Below are 22305 nucleotides of genomic sequence, written 5' to 3' on the forward strand. Positions count from 1 at the left end.
GGGCATTATACTCAATGACTGCCTAATAGGAGTCAAGTACAGGGAAATTATCACATCTCTGGACCTGGAAAACATACCCATACTAATAAGCTGTGCAATGAATAAGGACTTTCTTACAATAGTGCATATATGTTGACAGAAGAACAGGTTACTGTCTGTATGGGTTCCAGGTCTCAAACTACTAGAACAACTTCTCATCTTTCAGGGGTGTGTTATCAGTGTGATAGTTGCGGGGATTTTGTGCTTGGCAAAGGATCCTGTGATACATATATATATATATATATATATATATATATATGTGATAAAAAGTCCAAATAAAAAAGCGGAGAGGTAACCAAAGCACAAATACAACTCCAGCGTAATAGGTGCAGTCAGTTGAAACTGAACGACAATAAAAAGTGCATAGTAAAATAAAGTCTATTTATTATTATAACAAACTGGTAAGCGATTTCACCGTAGCTTCGTCAGACCGTTAAAATTCAAATCACAAGTCTCACAGATTTATAAACTTCATTTGGTGACGCAAACAAATAATTAAGACATTTAAAAGAGCATCATACATTGCATTTGCGTTACATAGTGTTCATTGTAAAATATATGGATTTGTAACATTTGCTGCTAACTATGCTATCTAATAAATACATATATCTACTTACTCAAAAAGTGTGTAAAATAAATTACTTTGATGTCCAACGACGTAAATTACATTTCATTAATAACCATTATCATCATCTCACATGCTCAACAATAAATTATATTGAATAAGAAAATTCATAAATATCTAAAACTATTTACGTTCATTAGAACATCTAAAATACCTCACTCATTTGTGTCATATTATACATACACATACACACACACAGACACACACACACATATATATATATATATATATATATATATATATATATATATATGGATTCACTTCATAACACTGAAACTTCATAATACTGAAAATGACAAAACTTCATAATACTGAAGACCAAAATACTGAAAGCTCAAAATACTGAAACTCAAAATACTGAAAACACATATTATGTGTAAACTCAGCTTAAACAACATAAATCATAGCAATTTCTACCAAATATATGCAGGGGTAAGCCCTGCACCACAGCCCCTGCTAATTATATATATCTACTCCAAGATTGCACTTAACTACACTATGTGCAATCTTGGAGTTGATATAATAATTAGCAGGGGTGTGCAGGGGCTTGCCCTGCATATTTGGTAGAAATTGTTATGATTTATGTTGTTTAAGCTGAGTTTACGCATAATATGTGTTTTCAGTATTTTGAGCTTTCAGTATTTTGGTTTCGGTGTTTTGAGTTTCAGTATTTTGATATTTCAATGTTATGAAGTGAATCCATATATATATATATATATATATATATATATGTATATATATATATATATATATATATATATATATATATATATATATATATATGTATATGGGTCTACTTCTAAATTTCAAAACTTCAAGACCATAAGATAGAAGTTTTGAAACTTCGAACCATTTAAATGGAGATTGCTGTGTAGTGTGGAACTGTACATTTACCGCTTTCCTTGTTGTAGTTAGTACATTCAATTAGCTGGAGGTGTGAGGGGCAGGGGGGCTTGGTATCCTGCATAAACGTAAAAAAAAAAAAAATTCTTATTTTTATTTTTGTTGCATTTATTTAAATTTTGAAGTTTCAAAACTTCGATCTTATGGTCTCGACCATAACAAATTCGTGGTTTTGACAGTTGGAAATTTAGAAGCAGCTATATATATATATATATATATATATATATATATATATATATATATATATATATATATATATAGACATACATATTTTTTCCAACATGTAGTTTTAGACAATGGCTTTCTGAGAATGGCCTCCTGGAGGATATTGGTGTCCTAAAGCTAATAGTGACACCAAGTTTACAGTCATCAGCAGGCAAGCTTCATCAACTACAACCTCTGAGAAGTAAATGCCAGAGAGGAGTGGCCAAAAGACATAACTCTGGGGTATAACACTAGTGACATGGCTTTTGAAGGAAATGGAGCTGCCTGCCACAATTTCCTGAATTCTAATTGTGAGCCAGTTTGCTCTTCACCGAGTTATATAGGGACTGACATTGAAGAATGTATTAACAATTCCCGAGTGTGTAATGGTGTCAAATGCCTTTGCAAGATCTAGATATGTAGTGTGTACTGATTTTTCCCCATCCATTGCTTCAGTAGCCTTCTCAAAAAAGTTGACCAGGTTGAGTAGACAGGGCCTGTTCTTGACAAAACTGAACCTGCTTGGGTCAAGGGTTTATAGATTATCTATATATACCTGTTTATTAACTCTTTAATGATCCTTTCCATAGTCGTTCAGATGAGGCTCCTCATACTGATGGGTCTATAATTTCCTGGGTCAGTTAGGCTGCAGGGAATGACTGTTTCTGTCCTCCATTCATTCAGAACCAATGGAAAGGTTCACTGGAGTGCCAAATAAGGGCCCGAGTCCAAATGAAGCCAAATAGTTTTATTTTCACTAAACAATCGATAAAAACAAAGGAAACAAGTTGCATAAATGCTGGCACTTCTTGATACGTTTTCAAACACCTTCCTCAGATGCAAATACCCTCTGTTAAAAATTCAAAACTTTTATATACACCTGTTAACTCTAAAACTAATTGACTATTATACCATTATCCAATAGGATTAATCCCTATATAATACATCAATTGGGGGTCCATTAGTTCTGAGAGATTCTTGGGACTTGTTGAGGCAGGTAAAACCCAATCTTTTTAGTAAAGACATTCTCTTTGTAACCTTAGATATTGTTGATTTATTTGGTTTCATTCCACATGATTTAGGACTTTTATGGCTAGAGGAATGTATGACTAATAATGGTGGTTTCACTCAACATGATTTTCGTAATTATTTATTATTAAGGAAATAGTTCTTCACAATAATTTTATGTTTTATGAGGCTTTGTAGTTAATTTTCACCTGGTTAGTTAATCTCATCTCACATCAGGCTTTGGCTGATTTGATCAGGGGTTTTGGAATTTCCTGTTTAATTTAGCAGGAGTGTTTTTGGCTTCTTGAGAATTAGATTTATTTTTGTGTGCAATTATTTTTTTTTCTTTTATTGCAGAGCCCAATTACATTATGGTTCCACCGATGGGGTTTATTACAGAATTTCATGTTGCATTTACTTCCAAGAGGAACAGATGCATTTATGCAGCTATTTACATGTACACAGAATTTGGCACTTAAGGATTCTCTATAAGCAATGGGGTCATCAAGGTGGTCTTCTGAATTTAGAAGGGTCAATACTCAGTTTTAGTAAACTGGCTTTCACATAGTCTCTGAATACTGAGGTACTGGAGGATGTTTCAGGCTTCAGTCTTATGGTGAAAGTGACTGACTTGTGGTCTTATTTGATAAGGAATGAGAATATAATTGGTGGAAAGCAAAGCTGCCTCATATTGGTAATGACCAACTCCAGAATTTTATCATCCCTGGTCCGGGTGCAGACTAACTGGTCCAGACAGTTTGTAATGATGAAATCGAAAACTCTGTGCCTACATAGTTGAGAGTGAAGAATTCGCCCAGTTTACGAAAGGGATAGTCTTCCCAGGCTGTTATATATTGTACCCCCTTTGAATAACACCAGATAAAATCACTTTAGCTAGCAGATCAAGGAGACTCTCTCTTTGTTACCCTCCCTGGGGCAGGAATAAAGACACCTTGTTGAAGTTTTCAGTAGTTTATTCAGTTAAGTTGGTAAATGGATGAGTGTAGTTTATTCAGTTAAGTTGGTAGATGCTTGATTGTGTTCTTGATCTAATACATTACATGAAACAGGTCAGTTATTTAAAGGCAGTTACAGACAATGGTGGGAGGGTCTATGGGAGCTGACTGGAGGAAAATCTGGAAAATGGAAAAAAAACAAGGAGCCAATCCCAGAGTTTAGAGGTTAGTCCCTTATTTGAATATTCCTGAAAGACCCATGAAGGTTTACCAGCTAAGCTGCCCGTGGAAACTCATCCTTAGTTAAAATGTTTTATTTTTCTTTTTAACTTCTAGCAAACAAAACATGACAACACATTATGAGCTACAACTATAGAACTATATTTAAGAAAACACTTTCATCTGTGCTTCATCAGGTCCATCTAATAGAGTGGTTTACACTTTGAACATTGAAAATGCCTGCTTTTATGAGGTTATCATCAGGCTTTATTAGTCTGTTTTGTAACACATGTAAAATGAAAGTCTGTGTCTACATCGGTGGGGCTCATATTCCAAAAGCTTTATTACAGAATTTTTTGCCAGTCTATCATACGTAATATGAGAGGCTGTGCCCACTTTTACAGGGCTCATTATCTCCTGACATAATACAAAAGGCTAATATTCTCTTGTATAACAAAAGAGTTTTATAGTGCCTGCTTATAAGAGGCTCATACACATGATTAATGTGCCCAGTCCCCATTCCTCTTCTTCCTCTTGATGAATACAGACTTTTTTATATGCAGGGGGGTGGTCACTTAAACCTACACTAGACGATTCCCATTTTTGAACAATGAATACATCCAGAGAAACAGCATGCAGTGGAAAACAGGTCACAGTGCTCATTTTTGCAGAGCTCATGGATGTGGAAGAAAAAAAGTAAGTAAAGTCTGAGATGTCAAAACATTTAGTGTGGGCTTCCTGTGCACATGGAACAAAAATCCAGTTAAGTGGTGAACTGCAGAGTACACAAAAACTTTTAACAAACATAAGAATCTCAGATCTTCCTTGAGAATTCAGCTGTCTTCCTACCAGCCTTGTTCTACGCTCAGACATATGCCTGCCTGCTGTCAGTATTCACTACAAACAACTGATAGTAACTTATTACTACACAGGATTATTTATCCTCCAATTTATGGTAAGAACGTCATTTTGTAATTCCCTGCTAATGAGTTTAACTTAACTACAAATGAAGCACCAACAACCATAAAAAAGAAAATTTCACCGGAAACAATAAAGGCTGTCCTTCTGGTGTAAAAAATGTCCTTGCAGTGTAAGGTACAAACTGGCAGGCAACTCGGAAGCTTTGAATACTTTAATCCACCAAATTCAGCACATACGAAGCAGAAAACACGAACCAAAACTCTATATCATAAGACAGATAAGTTAAGCGCTTTCGTCTCCTTCCAACGGAGACTTCATCAGAATAAATCTTTTAATTAACAATGAATTTTTATATACTAGCATCAATCAATGATCACCCTATAGGCTGCTAGTAAGCCTTAAAGGTGTAGCGCTGCAATACCCTATGTAACTGTATTTAATAAAATGCATTTCTCATATGACATGTTGTTTGTTCCAGGTATGCACATGTACAGGCAAATACATAATGATACATAAAAAACAACAACCGCTACCCCCCCACCCCACAGGTCAATAAATATATGAATGTGCGTGACAGCGAAAGTCAAAAACATTACAAACATCAATGATTCAGATTATCTTGAACAGCTTGTCTAGATGGTTTGTATTGTAAAGTGCGACTACAGTGGCTCAAGATTTCAAGCAAGCTTAAATTCATATAAACTTCTATATACACCTGAAGGGACCAATATTTAAAAAACATGTTTAAGGAATATGTGTTTAAAAACTGTTTTTTAAAAAATATATATTTATAACATACTAAAAAATACTGAAAAAATACTTAAATACAGTTACATAGGGTATTGCAGCGCTACACCTTTAAGGCTTACTAGCAGCCTATAGGGTGATCATTGATTGATGCTAGTATATAAAAATTCATTGTTAATTAAAAGATTTATTCTGATGAAGTCTCCGTTGGAAGGAGACGAAAGCGCTTAACTTATCTGTCTTATGATATAGAGTTTTGGTTCGTGTTTTCTGCTTCGTATGTGCTGAATTTGGTGGATTAAAGTATTCAAAGCTTCCGAGTTGCCTGCCAGTTTGTACCTTACACTGCAAGGACATTTTTTACACCAGAAGGACAGCCTTTATTGTTTCCGGTGAAATTTTCTTTTTTATGGTTGTTGGTGCTTCATTTTTGGTTATAAGTTGCCGTTTATTTTTCCGGATACGAGGAGTCCTGTTTAATAGTGGTAAAGAACTTGTCAAAGGTGCCGCAGTATGAATAATAGCAACAGTATGTTGAGCGAATTGCTCCGGGTAATACAAAATCATACGCAGGCTGAGAGCACGCAGGCAGGCACAAGCAGTGGAATCCCGTGCGCCCAAAGCAGCCCGAAGGACCCAAGAAGTGGTCGTGCTACTAGCGGGACGGACGAGCGGTTCAACCGTGAGAAGCAAGGAGGCAATGGGGGAACCAATGGAAGGAAACAGCCAAGGAGAGCCCCCAATTTTCCTGCAGTAACGGGCGACCATCAGGGCAAGGACTATGATTTTGAAGAAGCATACGAAAACCTGGATTTTGGAGCTTGGTTAAATAAAACTTTTCAGGGCAAAGCGGTCGATGGGGATGTGCCTAGGACAAGGAACAACAACAATGACTATACGTATAAGGACAAATGTAAGCTATTTAAAAAGCTGTTATCAAAGTATAAGGCCTTATCCATTGAAAATTGGTACTTTGAAATGTGTATTAAGGATAACATTGTACCGAAGGGCCTAAGGTTAAACAAATTCCCCAACAGTGTTCAAGGGGACCAGGTATTTTTTAAAGAAATTAGTAAAATTTTAAATTGTTGTGGTTTGTCTATTCTGAAAGCCATGATGGAACACAATGTTAAAAGTATGCAGGATATTAAAAAAGAGATTGACCAACTGCAAACTGACATTAGTAGTGATATGTTGTTTGTCATTGATGAATATAAACATATATACTACCGAGTGCTGCATGATATTGATGTATATATTGATTCTAACATTAAAAGGAAAATGAAAAAGCTTAATAGGGACCTAAATGAATACAATTCAGGGACTGCATATGTTCATGGGGAGAATTTTGCTTCTAATTTTAATTTTAATGTCACCAATTCAAAAACACCTAGATTTAGACAACCTTCCTTCAAACCACAGATGCAAATAGGGGAGGGGGATGCACCTAACTATGAACGAAACTACAGAGGTGGCTACAAGCAGGGATATCAGGGGCGTTACAAAGGATACAACAGGTACACTGGATATAATAGGAACCCTTCCAACCAGGGTTATTTCATGGATAGAGGTAACAGTCTGGTAGAAGATGAATTCCCTTTACTGGAAGGTGAACGGGTGGGCAATGGAATGAGTACACCTGAATTGGTAGATGAAGTGAGAAGATCTGAAAGGCTTAGAAATAGGAACCAACAAACTTACGCACAAGCTACAAATGGAGAGAATTTTACAGGTAGGAACAAGAGCGATGAACAGGTTTTTTAGACAATGTAGACTATGACATGGAGCAGAGTGAAGTTAACAAGATTGCCAATTCTGGGAATGCTAAGCAGATTATTTTTACTCATAATAAATTTAATATTTTTAACTATTCTGGGATTGAAATTAACCATAGTCACTTCGAATTGTTTACCAAGGGTTTTTCTTTTGTACCTACTAAGGCGCCTAGTGTTGAGAAACTTATGTTAGATGTCAAGTTATTTTGCAGAAAATTAAACCTTCAACATATTAACTATGAAAATAAGAAGCAGAATAGTACCAATTCTACTGGTAGCAAAAAATTGTTTGCTAGGCATAGTACTTGGAACCCGCCACTGCAAAATGAGATTTTAAATTTTGAGCATTGTGCTATCAATAGAATATGGTGTGAATACAAGACGTGTACCTCTATTAACAGCAATTTAAGTAAAGATGAGGCAAAACTTTTAAGTGATTTGAGTAAGAATAGGGAGATAAGGGTGATGAAGCCGGACAAAGGTGGGGGAGTGGTTTTGATGGATAAGTGGGACTATATAAGAAAAATGAAAGAAATTTTGGACAAGGATGAGAATTATTGTCTTATCTCTAAAAATGAGATTAATATACACTACAGTAAAATTGATATTATTTTGGAAGACAATTTACTGACTGGATCTATTGATTTGGCATTATATAATTATTTTTATGTTAAAAAACCAGTTATACCGGGTATATTTGGAATACCCAAGGTACACAAATCCACAACTGACCCCCCACTTAGACCCATAGTGGCTTCTCACGGGTCTAAAACTCAACCTATGGCAATATTTGTGGATGCAATGACAAAACCCATATATTCTAAATGGACACACATTCTTAAGGACTCATGGGATTTTCTAAGTAAAATTAGTAGAAGTGTTTATCTGGATAGTGTGTTTTTCATTACCATAGACGTTAAAGAATTATTTTCTGTCATCCCTCAAGGTATTGGGATGGAGTGGTTTGAGGAGGTTTTACTAGAAATGGACTGGCTATCTGCCTTGGAATTTAGAAATGTTTTATTGTACATGGAATTGGTGTTGAAGTACAATTTTATATATTTTGAGGGTGATTATTATCACCAGAAGGAAGGGGTGGCCATGGGTTCCGCCTGTGCCCCGATCTTTGCAAATACCATTATGTTACACTGGGAAAGGCAGTTTATTTTTAACACTGAATTTAAACAACATATTGTAGAATACTACAGGTTTTTGGATGACATTTTTATTATTTGGAAAGGTACAAGGCAAGACATAGAGAAATTTGTTGAATATATCAACAATACCACTTCATTTTTAAAGTTTACACACAATATTGATATTGATGAAACACATTTTCTGGATATTAGATTAATTAAGGACAAGGTTAACAATTGTTATAAATCCAACATTTATAGGAAGGAGCATTTCTCGAATGCTTACCTGCATTATAACAGCGACCATCCTAAACAATTGAAGAAAAATATAGTCAAGGGTCAGATGATTAGGATGGCCAGAATGATTTCGGACAATGTTGAGTTTATTAAAGAAATTGCCTTTCTTGAAGGTTTATTTATAGAAAGAGGTTACCCTAAGGACCTTGTTTCAACAGTGAAAGAGTATGTTTTGGTGGGAAGAAATACAAAAAAATATACCCCGCTTTTAAATGCAGAGGCAGTGTTATTGGACAGCACTGTTGTTAGTAGCAACAATCCTATAGTTGAGGAAATCAAACATACACCTTACCTAACAACCACGTACTTTTTTGGTACAGGGTGGTTTAGGAGAAATATGAATGAAATTTGGAACATGTTTAAGCATATGGCTACTAGAACTGAGGTTTTTAAGAATAATTTGAAATTTAGTTTTAGAAGGAATTTCAATGTTAAAAATATATTGGAAGGAAAAGGGTCTTGCACAGAAGGGGCTAGTAGAAAACAAGGGACTTTTAAGTGTGGGAGATGTGCCCAATGTGCATATATTTACGAGAACAAGGAGGTTAATATATCTAGCATTCCCCTTAAATTAACATCCAAGCATTACAGCAGTTGCTACACTAAAGGTGTTATCTACATGGTGTTCTGTAAAGAATGTGGAAGTTACTATGTGGGTAAAACAGAAAGAAAATTAAAAAACAGAATTTACGAACACATTAGAGACATTAATAGACGAAACGAGAATAATGCCTTGTATAGACATGTGATGAAATGTGTTAAAGCTAATTTTAAATTCTGGGTTCTTGAGGTTGTTCAGCCTTTAGAGAGAGATGGTGACTGGGAAACTATGGTGGAATACAGAGAAATGATATGGCAGTTAAGATTGAATGCGTGTGGTGAAAAAGGTTTAAATGACCACATTTCTATTACCCCAGCACTTAAAATTCTGGCAGCGGATCCTAAAAGTACAAAGACAAATGATGTGAGAAAAAATATATGAAGAAGTTAAATCACAAGAAAACTGAGGACTTAAATTTTAACTGCATAGCGAAGTAAGGCAATGGGCAAATATTTATAATTGCTAGAATAGTTCCCAGTGATATTTCTTGAGATATATACATATTTATTATTATATTTATTTTTTTATATATTTATTAAATTACAATATTATATATTTATTAAATCATTTTTCTATTCATTTTGTGTGCACAATGATGGGTATGTATGCCATCATAGGGGGTATTTAGGGTATACCATTTGATTGGTGTTTGGGTAGGGCACCGCATTGGTAAGGTCCCTTATAAGCTCAACAATTTTTTGAATTTTTTGGCTTTGTTACGATAGGAGTTTAAAAGCCTGTATGTTCTGTTTGTTTAATACACGAGCTGACCGGTTTTTACCCCTCATTCTGCTCAGGATGAGCCCCTATTCATGTTGGTCAGAATTTTTATGTTTCTGATGAAGGAGTGGCTGTTATTGTTTGATGTATTTAAGTATTTTTTCAGTATTTTTTAGTATGTTATAAATATATATTTTTTAAAAAACAGTTTTTAAACACATATTCCTTAAACATGTTTTTTAAATATTGGTCCCTTCAGGTGTATATAGAAGTTTATATGAATTTAAGCTTGCTTGAAATCTTGAGCCACTGTAGTCGCACTTTACAATACAAACCATCTAGACAAGCTGTTCAAGATAATCTGAATCATTGATGTTTGTAATGTTTTTGACTTTCGCTGTCACGCACATTCATATATTTATTGACCTGTGGGGTGGGGGGGTAGCGGTTGTTGTTTTTTATGTATCATTATGTATTTGCCTGTACATGTGCATACCTGGAACAAACAACATGTCATATGAGAAATGCATTTTATTAAATACAGTTACATAGGGTATTGCAGCGCTACACCTTTAAGGCTTACTAGCAGCCTATAGGGTGATCATTGATTGATGCTAGTATATAAAAATTCATTGTTAATTAAAAGATTTATTCTGATGAAGTCTCCGTTGGAAGGAGACGAAAGCGCTTAACTTATCTGTCTTATGATATAGAGTTTTGGTTCGTGTTTTCTGCTTCGTATGTGCTGAATTTGGTGGATTAAAGTATTCAAAGCTTCCGAGTTGCCTGCCAGTTTGTACCTTACACTGCAAGGACATTTTTTACACCAGAAGGACAGCCTTTATTGTTTCCGGTGAAATTTTCTTTTTTAACTTAACTACACTATTGCCCTTCGTGATGAACTACCTCCGTGCCATTCTCAGCCTGAAGCCTTATTTTCTTTCCTCATTTAATCATTTCCTCTCGTTTAAATACCTGACACTAAAATTCCATGCATGTTTGCCTTGCTTATACTAATTAACCTTCAGAATCAGAACTTTTTTCCCTTTAGTAATCCTCTAGCCTCAAAATGGAACCTCTGTAAATTAATCTTATATTTTTTATTTTGAAAGAAATACTTTTGTTGGGCAGGAAAATCAACAATAATTTAATGTTAAGACATGTTTCAGGAATGCAAACAGCTGTTAGTTAAGCTGTGGGTTACACATAGCAGATTAACCCTGACAAAATACAGAAAAGCAGCACCCTGCACTACATTTCACACAAGGAAATCACCAACATAGAATGCCAAGCTCATTAGGTGCTTTTTTAGTAATGTATTTCTCTCATAAAATGAAAGATCTGATTATGATAAATGCACTGTAGCTTGTCCATGGAAACACCACATCACAAACTTGCATGCTTTATTTAGCAGCATGCTGCGTCAGATTTCAGACACATAAAATGAAAACATATGCCAGTTAACATTAAAGGACATTTTTCCATACTGCTAGAAAACTAAAAACAAAAGCAGGATTTAGTTAAACATAGTGTCTTGAGCTGAACAGTCTCAAATTAGAGCCATCAGGATCACTAGACTGTATTTTTTCATTAATTAACCATGAACTGTATGTAGACGATAACAGCAGTGACATGTAGAAAGATCACAAGTTCATACCCTACTGTAACCTCTGCAACATACTGACAGTTTGGCCTTGGCCAAGTTATTTAATGTCTCTCCAATTTACTATATCAAGCCTAACTGTAAAAGTTCAAAACTGGTCCTCAATAAAGTAATATCTAACACCATTGCACAATAAAACTTGACAACAGTTGACCACAAATATGATCCTATCTAATTCATTACAGCCAAGACTGAGTAAATCAACTGTAAGCGAATACTGTCCTTCATAAATATTATTTTGTCACTATTAAAAGTATCATCTTGTTATACAACAGAATCAATTGAGCTCAGAGACATTTTCTTGGGGAAGGGAGAGCCCTACATGTAAAGTAGGAAGCTGTCACATGGTTAAAATGTCAATGCTCTACTAGTAAAGCTCAGATCCACCCAGCTGTGTTTAAGTTTTATCTTATCCAGCTGTTTTAAGTCTTATCTTACAGTTTAGCTCATCAAAGGAAGTACAGTAAAAATAACGAAGGTGGCAGAAGACAATCTTTCCCATGGGGCACAAAAAAAAAAAAAAAAAAAAAAGAGTTCAGTTCATCAGAGTAACAGCAGGAGGTGTAACAATGCATCCAGCTCACTGACTGGATGTTGATGTAACAGGAACAGAGTCTAGCAGAAGATGGAAAAGGAATGCAGCCCATGTCCTCAAAACTAAAATGAGAAGAAAAGAAAAGCAATGCATTTTTGATATGCCATCTCTACAGCTATAAAGCAAAGATAAGACCCAAGACTTCTCCACCTGCTTGAATCCCTGAAAGATTACCTGCAGTGCTTTCTCAAAGCAGCTCTTGGGTGCTTTGTGCATCATCCTATATTATTCAGCAGAAAAAAATGTGCTGGCATTATCAAAGAAAGTACAATTGTGCAAGATCTTACCATAACCACAGTGTCCAGACCCTTGAAAAATGCACAAGAGGAGGCCACTGACCTGGTAGAATGAGCACAAACAGAAGAGGCAAGCTGCTTGCCATGAAAAGAATGACAAAAGAAATGGTCTTAGAAATCCTGGAGGAGATGGTTTTCTTAGACACCATCAAACCCAATTTCTTGGCATGAAAGGAAACAAAAAGTTGCTCAGATTTCCTGATATGTTTTGTCTTGATCAAGTAATATCTGTTTATGTAAATCCAAGTTGTGCAGAATCTTCTCACTAGAAGCCTGTGGAGAAGAGAAAAAGGAGAAAGATTAATGGACTGACTGAAGGACAAATCATTAACCACCTGGGCATAAAAGAAGAACTGGTACGATGACACACCCTGTTCTTCTGAAAAAAAAAAAAAAAAAGGTGGAAGTTCAGACTCCCTCGTCAGAAGTAACAGCTGCCAACAATACAGTATTCTAAGTACAATGTTGCAGGGAAAAAGAAAAAGTAGGCTCAAAAGGGGACCGAGTCAATTTTTCAACAAACTTAAGGTTCCAAGAAGGGGGAACTTGTCATCTTGGAGGCCTGATATGAAGGAAGCCTTTTAAAAATTATTTGACTTCAAAACTAGAAGCCCAAGGTGGATTCACAGGCAGACAGATAGAAATGGCTGACAAACATTAGCAAATGGATATGCCAAAACAGAATTAAACAACTCACACAGAAAAAGGGTCCAGGTCATGCTTGAGAAACCAAATAGAAGATCCCTTCTATTTATTCACATAGGATTTTCTGGCCTTCTACAAAACCCAAAAAATGTCTTCAGAAAATTGATGTCTGAAAGGCATCAAAACCCTAAAACCCTAAGTGTCAGCTCACGGGTGGACAAGTGAGGGTGAATGAGAGATCCCTTGTATTGTGTGAGAAGATCCATCCTGTGCAGTAATTTGTGATGATTGCCCCTGGAAGGTGAAACAGATGGGGGAAACAGTGCTGTCTGGGCCAAAAAGGCAATAGAGGAAGAGGGGGTGGGCATGCAGAAACACCCCCTTCCAAGAAAAAGACATGGCATGCACTTTCTAATTCATAGGAGTTGGCATGGTGGAACACAACTGAGGATATTGTCTGATCAGAGGGGAGGCAAAACGATTTATCTGAGGAGTACCCTGCCGATGTACAACATCTAGAAACATCTAGAAACACCTCCCTGTGAAGCATCCATACCTGAGGGTTTGTCTTGGACCTAATCAAAGAGTCTGTCATCCTACTATGTTCTGAAAGGATGCAAACTGCCTGACATACCAAGTGATGGTAAACTGCAAAATGTCAAGCCTGAACAGCCAGCCTGCAAAGAAGGTAAGATCTTGTGTTTGTTGATGTATCACATGGCTGTGGTAATGCCTGTAAAATCCTTCAGAGGATCTGGAATCCAAAGGGAGTGAAAAGCCTGAAGAAGTAGAGTCCTCCTCTCTATGATGTTGATATGGTCTGTCAGTTGTTGATGAGACCAAAAACCCTAGACTTTAAGGCTGGTTGAGGAAGTTCCCCAGCCATGATCATAAACACCTGTATACAGCTCCTGAGCAGAGAGAGGAACCTGAAATGGCAGGCCAGGATTTAGGGAAACCTGATAACTCCACCAACAGAGCTCAAGCTTGAGAAAAGGTGAGAGACAATGAGACCAAATACTTCAGACGGTGACAATGCTGGAGCCAAACAGTCTTGAGATACCACTGAAACTTACTCATGTGGAGTTTGGCAAAAGGAATCATCGGAATAGTTTGTCTGGGAAGATCCACTTAGGAACCCTAACAGGTTGGCTAGGATGTTATGGACAAAAGAAGATTTAAATGGATAGTTCCTCTGAAACAAAGATACAGTTATGACTACTGAATCCTACACAAATGCACTCTATAAGCACTTACATGAGTGCATGGATCGTGCTATCCCAAACAGAACCAAGACGCTATCCTCGAAAAAAAAAAAGGAAGCCAATCTGGTGGTCCCCTGCCATAAACCAACTCTACAACAGAAGGAAGAAACTGTTGCAAAAGAGAGTAAAATCCCATGAGTGGAGGAGCTCCCTGGTCAGCCTCAGTAAGAAGCTGAGATCCCTAATAAAATCCTCCAAACCTAGCTACAAAAACAAAATTTCCACAGACTCTAAGGGCAACCACAAAGCATTCTATAGATATGTCAAAGATCTCAATGGCAACACCCAGATCTGCTCTGAGGTACAGCACAATGGCACGAAAATTACAGCACCAATTGATATTACCAACATCCTGGCAGATAGGTTCAGTGCTAACTTTACCCCCTCTCAATTCGCTAAATTATCCATATCTATATAGGAAGAATGCAGAGTCCCTGTAATCACATCTATGCTGGTAAAAGCTGCACTCTCTAAAACCAAAAACACAGCATCCATGGGACCGGACAACATCCCAGGCTGCGTTTTACATAAACTTCAGAACGAACTGGCTCCCCACCTAAGCACCATGTTCAATCATAGTCTCATGTCAGGCTTTGTGCAATAGTGCAGAGCAACAGTTATCCCACTCCACAAAGGGGGAGCCACCACTGATCCTAGGAACTATCGCCCTATTAGCCTGACGAGCCTGGTCTGCAAGGCCTGGAACGTATTATCATGGAACTCATAAACAGAGACACTGGTAACCTCCAAACACTGAACCCCACCCAGTTCGGGTTTGTGAAAGGCAGATCATGCCTTCTGAACCTAATCGACTTCTTTGAGGCAGTCACCAAAGCCATAGACAAGGCTAAGGTGGTTCACACAGCCTTTATCTTGACCTCGCCAAGGCTTTCGACACCATCCCCCATTCTGGAATTATAGCTAAACTCACTAAACTAGGTATAAATCCCTGTGTCACAAGATGGGTTGCCAACTGGCTCACTGACAGAACCAATAACCAAAAAATGAGGAAACAGTCCAACATGTAACTAGCAAACAAAACACAGGGCTGGACTGAGGACAAAAAAACTCCACTCTATATTGGCTCACACAAAAGGCTTAACGTTCCACAAGAAATGTGTTTTCATCCAGGCACCTCCCAGACTTCATCAGAAAGTGCACAATAATGGAAGTGCCTTGCTTAAATAGTGATCAACTCACAATAAATGGAGAACCAATTACTGACTTAAAAAGACATGCACAACACAAAACACACCTTTAAAAAGGTAATAAAAAATTTCTTAAAAATTGTTTTAAAAAATCATTTAAAATTAATACAATGACATGTAGTGTTGATAAACAATTATAATTTAGCCGCTCTAAGTTTTAACAGGGATAACAGAGAGATGTGATCATTAGGACCCGGGAATCTACTGGCCTCCAAAACAATTTTCCAGTAAGTTTCTCGATAAGCCAACTTAGATTCCCAAGGGCCTCCCCTGATGTCCCTGGGTAGAAGCTCCAGCACAAACAAAGTAAAATCAGCTCCCCCACAGGATAATATATGCCTGTACAATGCATTGCTAGTGTTGCATTTTTTAATATCATTAAAATGTTCCTATATTCGGCGTCTTAATTGCCTTTCCATTTTCCTCACATAAAACCCCTCACATTGGCCACACAGAGCGATGCAAGCTACTCCACAACTATTACAGGTGGTGTAAGTTTTACCCATTACCATTTTGTCCCTTCCCTTGATATAAATACTTTCAACGTGGGTAATATGGGGACATTGGGGGCAGGCACCACACCTAAACGTACTCTTTTTCCTGTGTGAGAAAACGGGAAAGTTTTGATTCTGCTCAAGCAGATCCTTAATATTCTGCCCCCTTCTGTAAATAACCTTGAGAGGCTGGTTCTTGAACACATCAAGGTCGGTGAATTCAATAAATTTACCTGACTCCTTTTCAATTACACCTCTAAGAAAATACAAGTCACTACTAAAGTTGGTAACGAAGGCTCTCTTGTACTGTGAGTCAGCACTATCACCAGGTTTCCTTTGCTGGAATGGAAAAGAGCTACTCCCTAAAATAGGGGGATACTTGTCCTGCCTACCTGACAGGACCTTGTCCCTAACCTCCAGAATCATATCCTGAGTGTAGCCCCTATCCACAAACATCCTGGTGATAATGTCACATTATATGAAAATCTTCATCAAGTGAGGTCATGTGACTGGCTCTGACCAACTGGCCCTTAATAATACCCCTTTTTTGAAATACAGGATGAGCACTCGAAAACCATATGTAGGAATTTGAAAAAGTAGCCTTCCTGTAAATTCTAGATTTAAAGCCCCTCTCTGTCCTAATTATGGAAACATCAAGGTAGTACATAGAATACGACGTGGCTTCATAGGTAAATTCTAAAAAAGTGGTGGTGTGGGCCAAATATTAAATAAATTCCTCCAGTTTTGGTAAGCTGTCATCTCAAAACAAATATATATCATCGAGAAATATTTATACAACTTCCACTGACAGAACCCACACTGTAAAGGTTGCAGACTTCAAATCTGACTTTAAACCAGTAACAAGTGGAGTACCACAGGGTTCAGTCCTGGGACCTCTCCTGTTTGGTATCTACTTCTCTGAAGTACAGGCTAACACAGAAGGCCTCTGGCTAATGAAGTTCACAGATGACTGCAAACTAGGAGCCATAGTCGAGTCCCCAAATGATGTGGACATCCTACAGAAGGGCTTCAATGAGACAGATGCCTGTTGTCAGAGGCATGGCCTCAAGCTCAATGCCAAAAAGTGCATTGTCATCCCCTTTGGTAAAATCTCTGTACCCATGAACTACCACATAAATGGCAGTCTACTTAACGCCGAATATGTGATAAGAGACCTTGAGACCCAGGTGGATAGTAGTCTCTCCTTTGATAGTCACATCGCCGCAGTAGTCAAGAAATCCTTCTATGTGGCACACCTCATCACAAAAGGGTTCTCATCCAGGAAAAACAAGGTTATTGTTCCCCTCTACTCGGCACTCATTAGACCCATTAGAGAGTACAACACCCCTTTTGGAATGTACCTCACAAGACATCTACAGCAGCTGGAAAGGCCACAGAAGTACCTCACAAAGAGGATTACTGGCCTCAAACAGATGCTATACACTGACCATCTCAAAAAACTCCAGGTTTACTCTGTAGCATATCTCCTACTGTGAGGAGATCTCTGCCATTATCTCACCATAATTAGACTCAGCAAAGCCTTTCTATGTCTAAGCAATTCCGATTCTGTATCATAACTAAGAAATATCATTTCCCTAGTTACACCAATTTGTTCACACAGTATCTCTGATAGTAGTCTGCAGGGAATCTTTAAAGTCTGCCAACTCATTACACTCTCAGAAAATATGTTCCCAATTACCTCTTTCTTCCCATCACACCTCCATCATTTGCTGTCTACCTGTGGAAAAATTATCTGGAGTCTACCTGGGATATAAAAATATCTATGTAAAATTTACAAGCAAAAATCCTAAATCTTCTAGATTTTATTGCATATTTTGGAGACAAACATATATCCCCCCATTGTTTATTTGTGAATTACTTTTCCATTCTGTTTTCCCAATCCTATATAACCTTCTCTGATTGATTCTTCTAGTTATCATGCAATATTTTATATATTCTACTAATTATTCCTTTCTAACAGCAGATTCTATTCTAGATTCTACTAAAATGTCTACCAGTACTAGTCTTTCGTTTAGGACCCCCCCCCATTTCTTTCTTTTCGCCTATCCACTGATATCAATCCTTGATAGGGAAGGCAATCTCTAACCTGCAGTCCAAATAAATTATTGGCATCTTTCCATTCTCTTACTTTTCCCTCTCTAGTTATTGGTTCCTTTGCCAGTTTTCACCAATAAATTCCAACCCTCTCTTGCCTATTTTCTGTATCCCTAATTGCAGTCATTCCCATGTTGCCTTAGTTCTTAGAATACTTTCTGTTGCTTTATGAATATAATATTCTGTATGATTACTGTTATTCTCCTTAAAGGTCTGTTTCCTTGTTTCTTGAGCTTCCCCCATGTCATTATCATCCCTTTTAACGTTGAATTGTAGGTTTCTGCTTCTGCTATATACAGGAACGTTAACCGTGTAGCTCTGAAATACCCCTTCAAATCAGGTAATCTCAATCTACCTTGTTGTTTTTTGAAGGAGAATATTACAAGTTGGTTCAGAGGTAGTGATGGGTGTGTCTTGTCATCACTGTATATAAAATATATATATAATTCCCATTATAGTTGTTGTTGTGTCTTTTGGCTTTTCCAGGTTAGGAGTCGCCACAGCGGAACTCCGGTCCGCTAATGATTGGCAGTAGATTTTTACGTGCTGAGTTGCCGGCCCTGATGCACAACCTTCAACAAAGGTACGCCCATACAAGCATGTCTCCACACAGAAGACGCTTTAGCTGAGAATCGAACAGGACAATGTCTTACTGTGAGGCGACAACGCTACCGCAGCACCACCACCGCAATGGTTGTAATTACTACAACCATTACCTATATGATATTATTATATTCTGGACAGGGAATGAGGTTGTTTTAAATGAGTTTTTAGAGTATACAGAAAATACCACTACATTTCTTAGGTTTGCACATACTATTTCCTATGACAATTTTTTTTAGAAGTTACTATACATAAGGTTCACCATGAAAAGAAATTTAAATTTACCTTATATAGGAAAGAAACTTTTTCTAATTTGTACTTCAATTTATGAGTGAGCATCCCATTCAACAAAAAAATAAGTATAGTTAAAGGTCAAGTCATAAGAGTAGCACCTATAGTCTCGAAAGAGGATGCTTTTACTGAAAAGGTTAAAAATGTGTTTATTGAGAGAATGTATTCAGATTATTTTATTAACAGTTTATTGGATGAAGTTAGAAGGGGAAGAAGTAAGACATTTCATTTATTTATGTGAAGAAAACTATGTCTTTGTACAAATAGTGACTAATGAACAAAAAATGGACAAACACGGGAATATGGAGACACCTTTGTAATCAGTTTTACCTATGATGTTCATAACATTAGGAAAATAATAAATTTTAATTGGAATATATTCTTTAAGTTTTCTAACTTTCCAGGGAATTCATTAGCACCAATGACTTTTGTTTATACGAAAGGACAAAACATGAAAGAGAAATTTGAAAATAAAAAATGTTTATCAAAACGGAACACAGATAAAAGAACAGGTACCTTTAAATGTGGGTCTTGTGCAAAATGTAAATACATTGTTAACAAGGATTAAGTATTTTTAAGTTGCAGGAACAAGACTATCAGTAAGAAATACTATTTCAAATGCAACAGCATAGGACTAGTATATATTGCTCTGTGTAACAAATGCCCTAGTTTTTTATGTAGGGAAAACAGAGTATATGCTAAGAAAAAGAATTTATGAGCATATGAGCATATGTATGGAATTAGGAGAGGAAAGGAAACAAATGCTTTGTTTAAACACAATTTGGAATGTGAAAACAAAAAGGAATAGACATGGACCCTAAGGAAGGCCCCAGGGAAACAAAACTTGAATACAGAGAATTATATTGGCAGCTAGTGTTGGATGCTGCTAAAAACCTCATCTAAATGATAATATTTCTATAGTTCCAGTACTCAAACTAATAGCAGCCAGGTTACATCATCATGGTTTTTCTCACATTTAAAATAAAATGTGTTTTTACATTTAGGTACATGTGCAACATCTTCAAGGTCTCTGTTTTTGTTTTTACGTTTTCATTTGTACATTTATTTTTATGTTCTCTTTTCTGGGCCAGTAATCAAGGAGTCTCTCAGGTCAAGTTGCTGTCACCAATCCCTGAACTACATTGAATTTCTTAATGTACGTATTGATAAAGATGTAAATGGTCTTTTTACATAGGGTTGTTTAGGAAACCATGTAGACGTAATGCAGTGTTGCAACAACAGACTATGCATCCTGCATATATTTATAAGAATATTTTAAAGGGGCAAACTCTACGTATGTTTAGATTAAACAACTTGGATGAGAGGTTTTATAAGGATATGACCAATATGACAAAACCCTACTTTTCTGAAATTTCAAGACACTTGGATGACATTTTTACTTCTCAAGGGAATGGGGCATCAGGTTGGAATTTAGTACCCATTACGTTACATTATATGACAGATACAGAATCAATACGTAGAGTCATCAGGAATAATTGGTCTATTCTCTAGACAGATGCATCTATTAGCTATGTAGTTGGTAATAGGCCATGTTTTATGTATAAAAATAAGAAATCTTTGAAGAGACAGCTATGTTAAAAGTTAATTATGTGCCTAGGATAGCCTCTAATAATACCCAAGGTACAAAGAGATGTCTAAGATGTAGGGTCTGTAGATATATTGATACTTCGAATACCTTTGCTCACCCGTCCACTGGGTTTGCATATAAATTTAGACTCTCAGCAGATTGTTGTATATCTAATATAGTCTCTATCTTGCCTCTTGCACTGCATGCAAAGGCTTTTATGTAGGTAAAACCAAACGCTCACTTTCTGAAAGAATAATGGAACATCTTTATAGCACCTGGACAGAAGATACTAGAACTGCTTTAGCTAAACATACCCTAGAAGTTGGCCCCACACATAGTTTTAAATTTAAGGTAATACAAGTGGTGAAGGGGAGTCAGTGTGGGGGTGATCTAAGGAATTACACTGAGGTGAGGGAACTATGTTGGATAATTAATTTACAGGCTGATAAGTTGCCTGGATTAAATGGGAAGGTTTCTTTGAAACCTGTCCTGAAGTCCAGGGGTCTCCCACACTTATGGTTGCCTAGCACTTGATTGTTTTATTAAAGAATGTTTTTTTATTGGTTGATGTTTAATTGCTTGTATTATATGAGTCTTTTGTGTCTGCTCTGAATAATATTGTCTGAAGAAGTACCCTCGTGTGTGAAAGCACTGACGACCTCTCTTTTACATGTTTTATTAAATGTGTTTTTAATTTCAATTTTGGTCTGCTATGTTTCTGTGCTCAGGTTGGATTGTTGTTTTGTTCAAACCACATATATGATATTCTATATGGCATGCCCTATGTAATTCTTTCTAAGTTCCAAAAACACAGATTTTTTAAAAATAAATTGGTGCCATGCAATACTAGCTTTCTGTAATGAAGTTGTAATTACTTCATGGATTGCAGTCACAATAAACACAATCTGTGATATGGCATAAACTGTGGGATAACCTGTGGCCTGTGAAGCTCAAAAGCAAGTTGAAGAATATGCAAGCACTTCAAAGCATGGTTTTGTGTAGGTGTATAGCTAAGTCATTCTACTAGTATTCCTCTTCTTCCTATACCCAATGTGTCATTTCTAGTCTGCCTAAGGTAATGACTGCACAATGGTGTTACATACCAATGCAAAAGATCCATAATCCTGCCACTTACACAATATCTATTCTAACAAACACGTCATAAACAGGATGTACAGTGTCTGCAAAATCTACTTACACATGACAAATCAACACACACAATCCTCCAATCAACATTACAAGCATGCAAAATTACCAGCTGCACCTGATCCATCACCCAGAGAATCATAATGGACCTTCAGATGCTCAGTCACCTTTCATCAAATTTGAGCTATCAACATCACAAACAGAGGTCACTTGTGTGAATCAGAGGTTTGGTCTAAAAGTTCTTT

At 36.8% G+C, this 22305-nt stretch overlaps 1 protein-coding gene across 1 annotated transcript in view; it reads right to left on the reverse strand.

Moving 5' to 3' along the window:
* Positions 1-22305, reverse strand: part of ACAD11 (acyl-CoA dehydrogenase family member 11) — a 1831981-nt gene that overhangs the window by 1069875 nt on the left and 739801 nt on the right. The window lies entirely within an intron of this gene.

The sequence above is a fragment of the Protopterus annectens genome, chromosome 2.part0 (genome assembly GCF_019279795.1).
Source record: "Protopterus annectens isolate FY-2018-M chromosome 2.part0, PAN1.0, whole genome shotgun sequence".
NCBI lineage: Eukaryota > Metazoa > Chordata > Ceratodontiformes > Protopteridae > Protopterus > Protopterus annectens.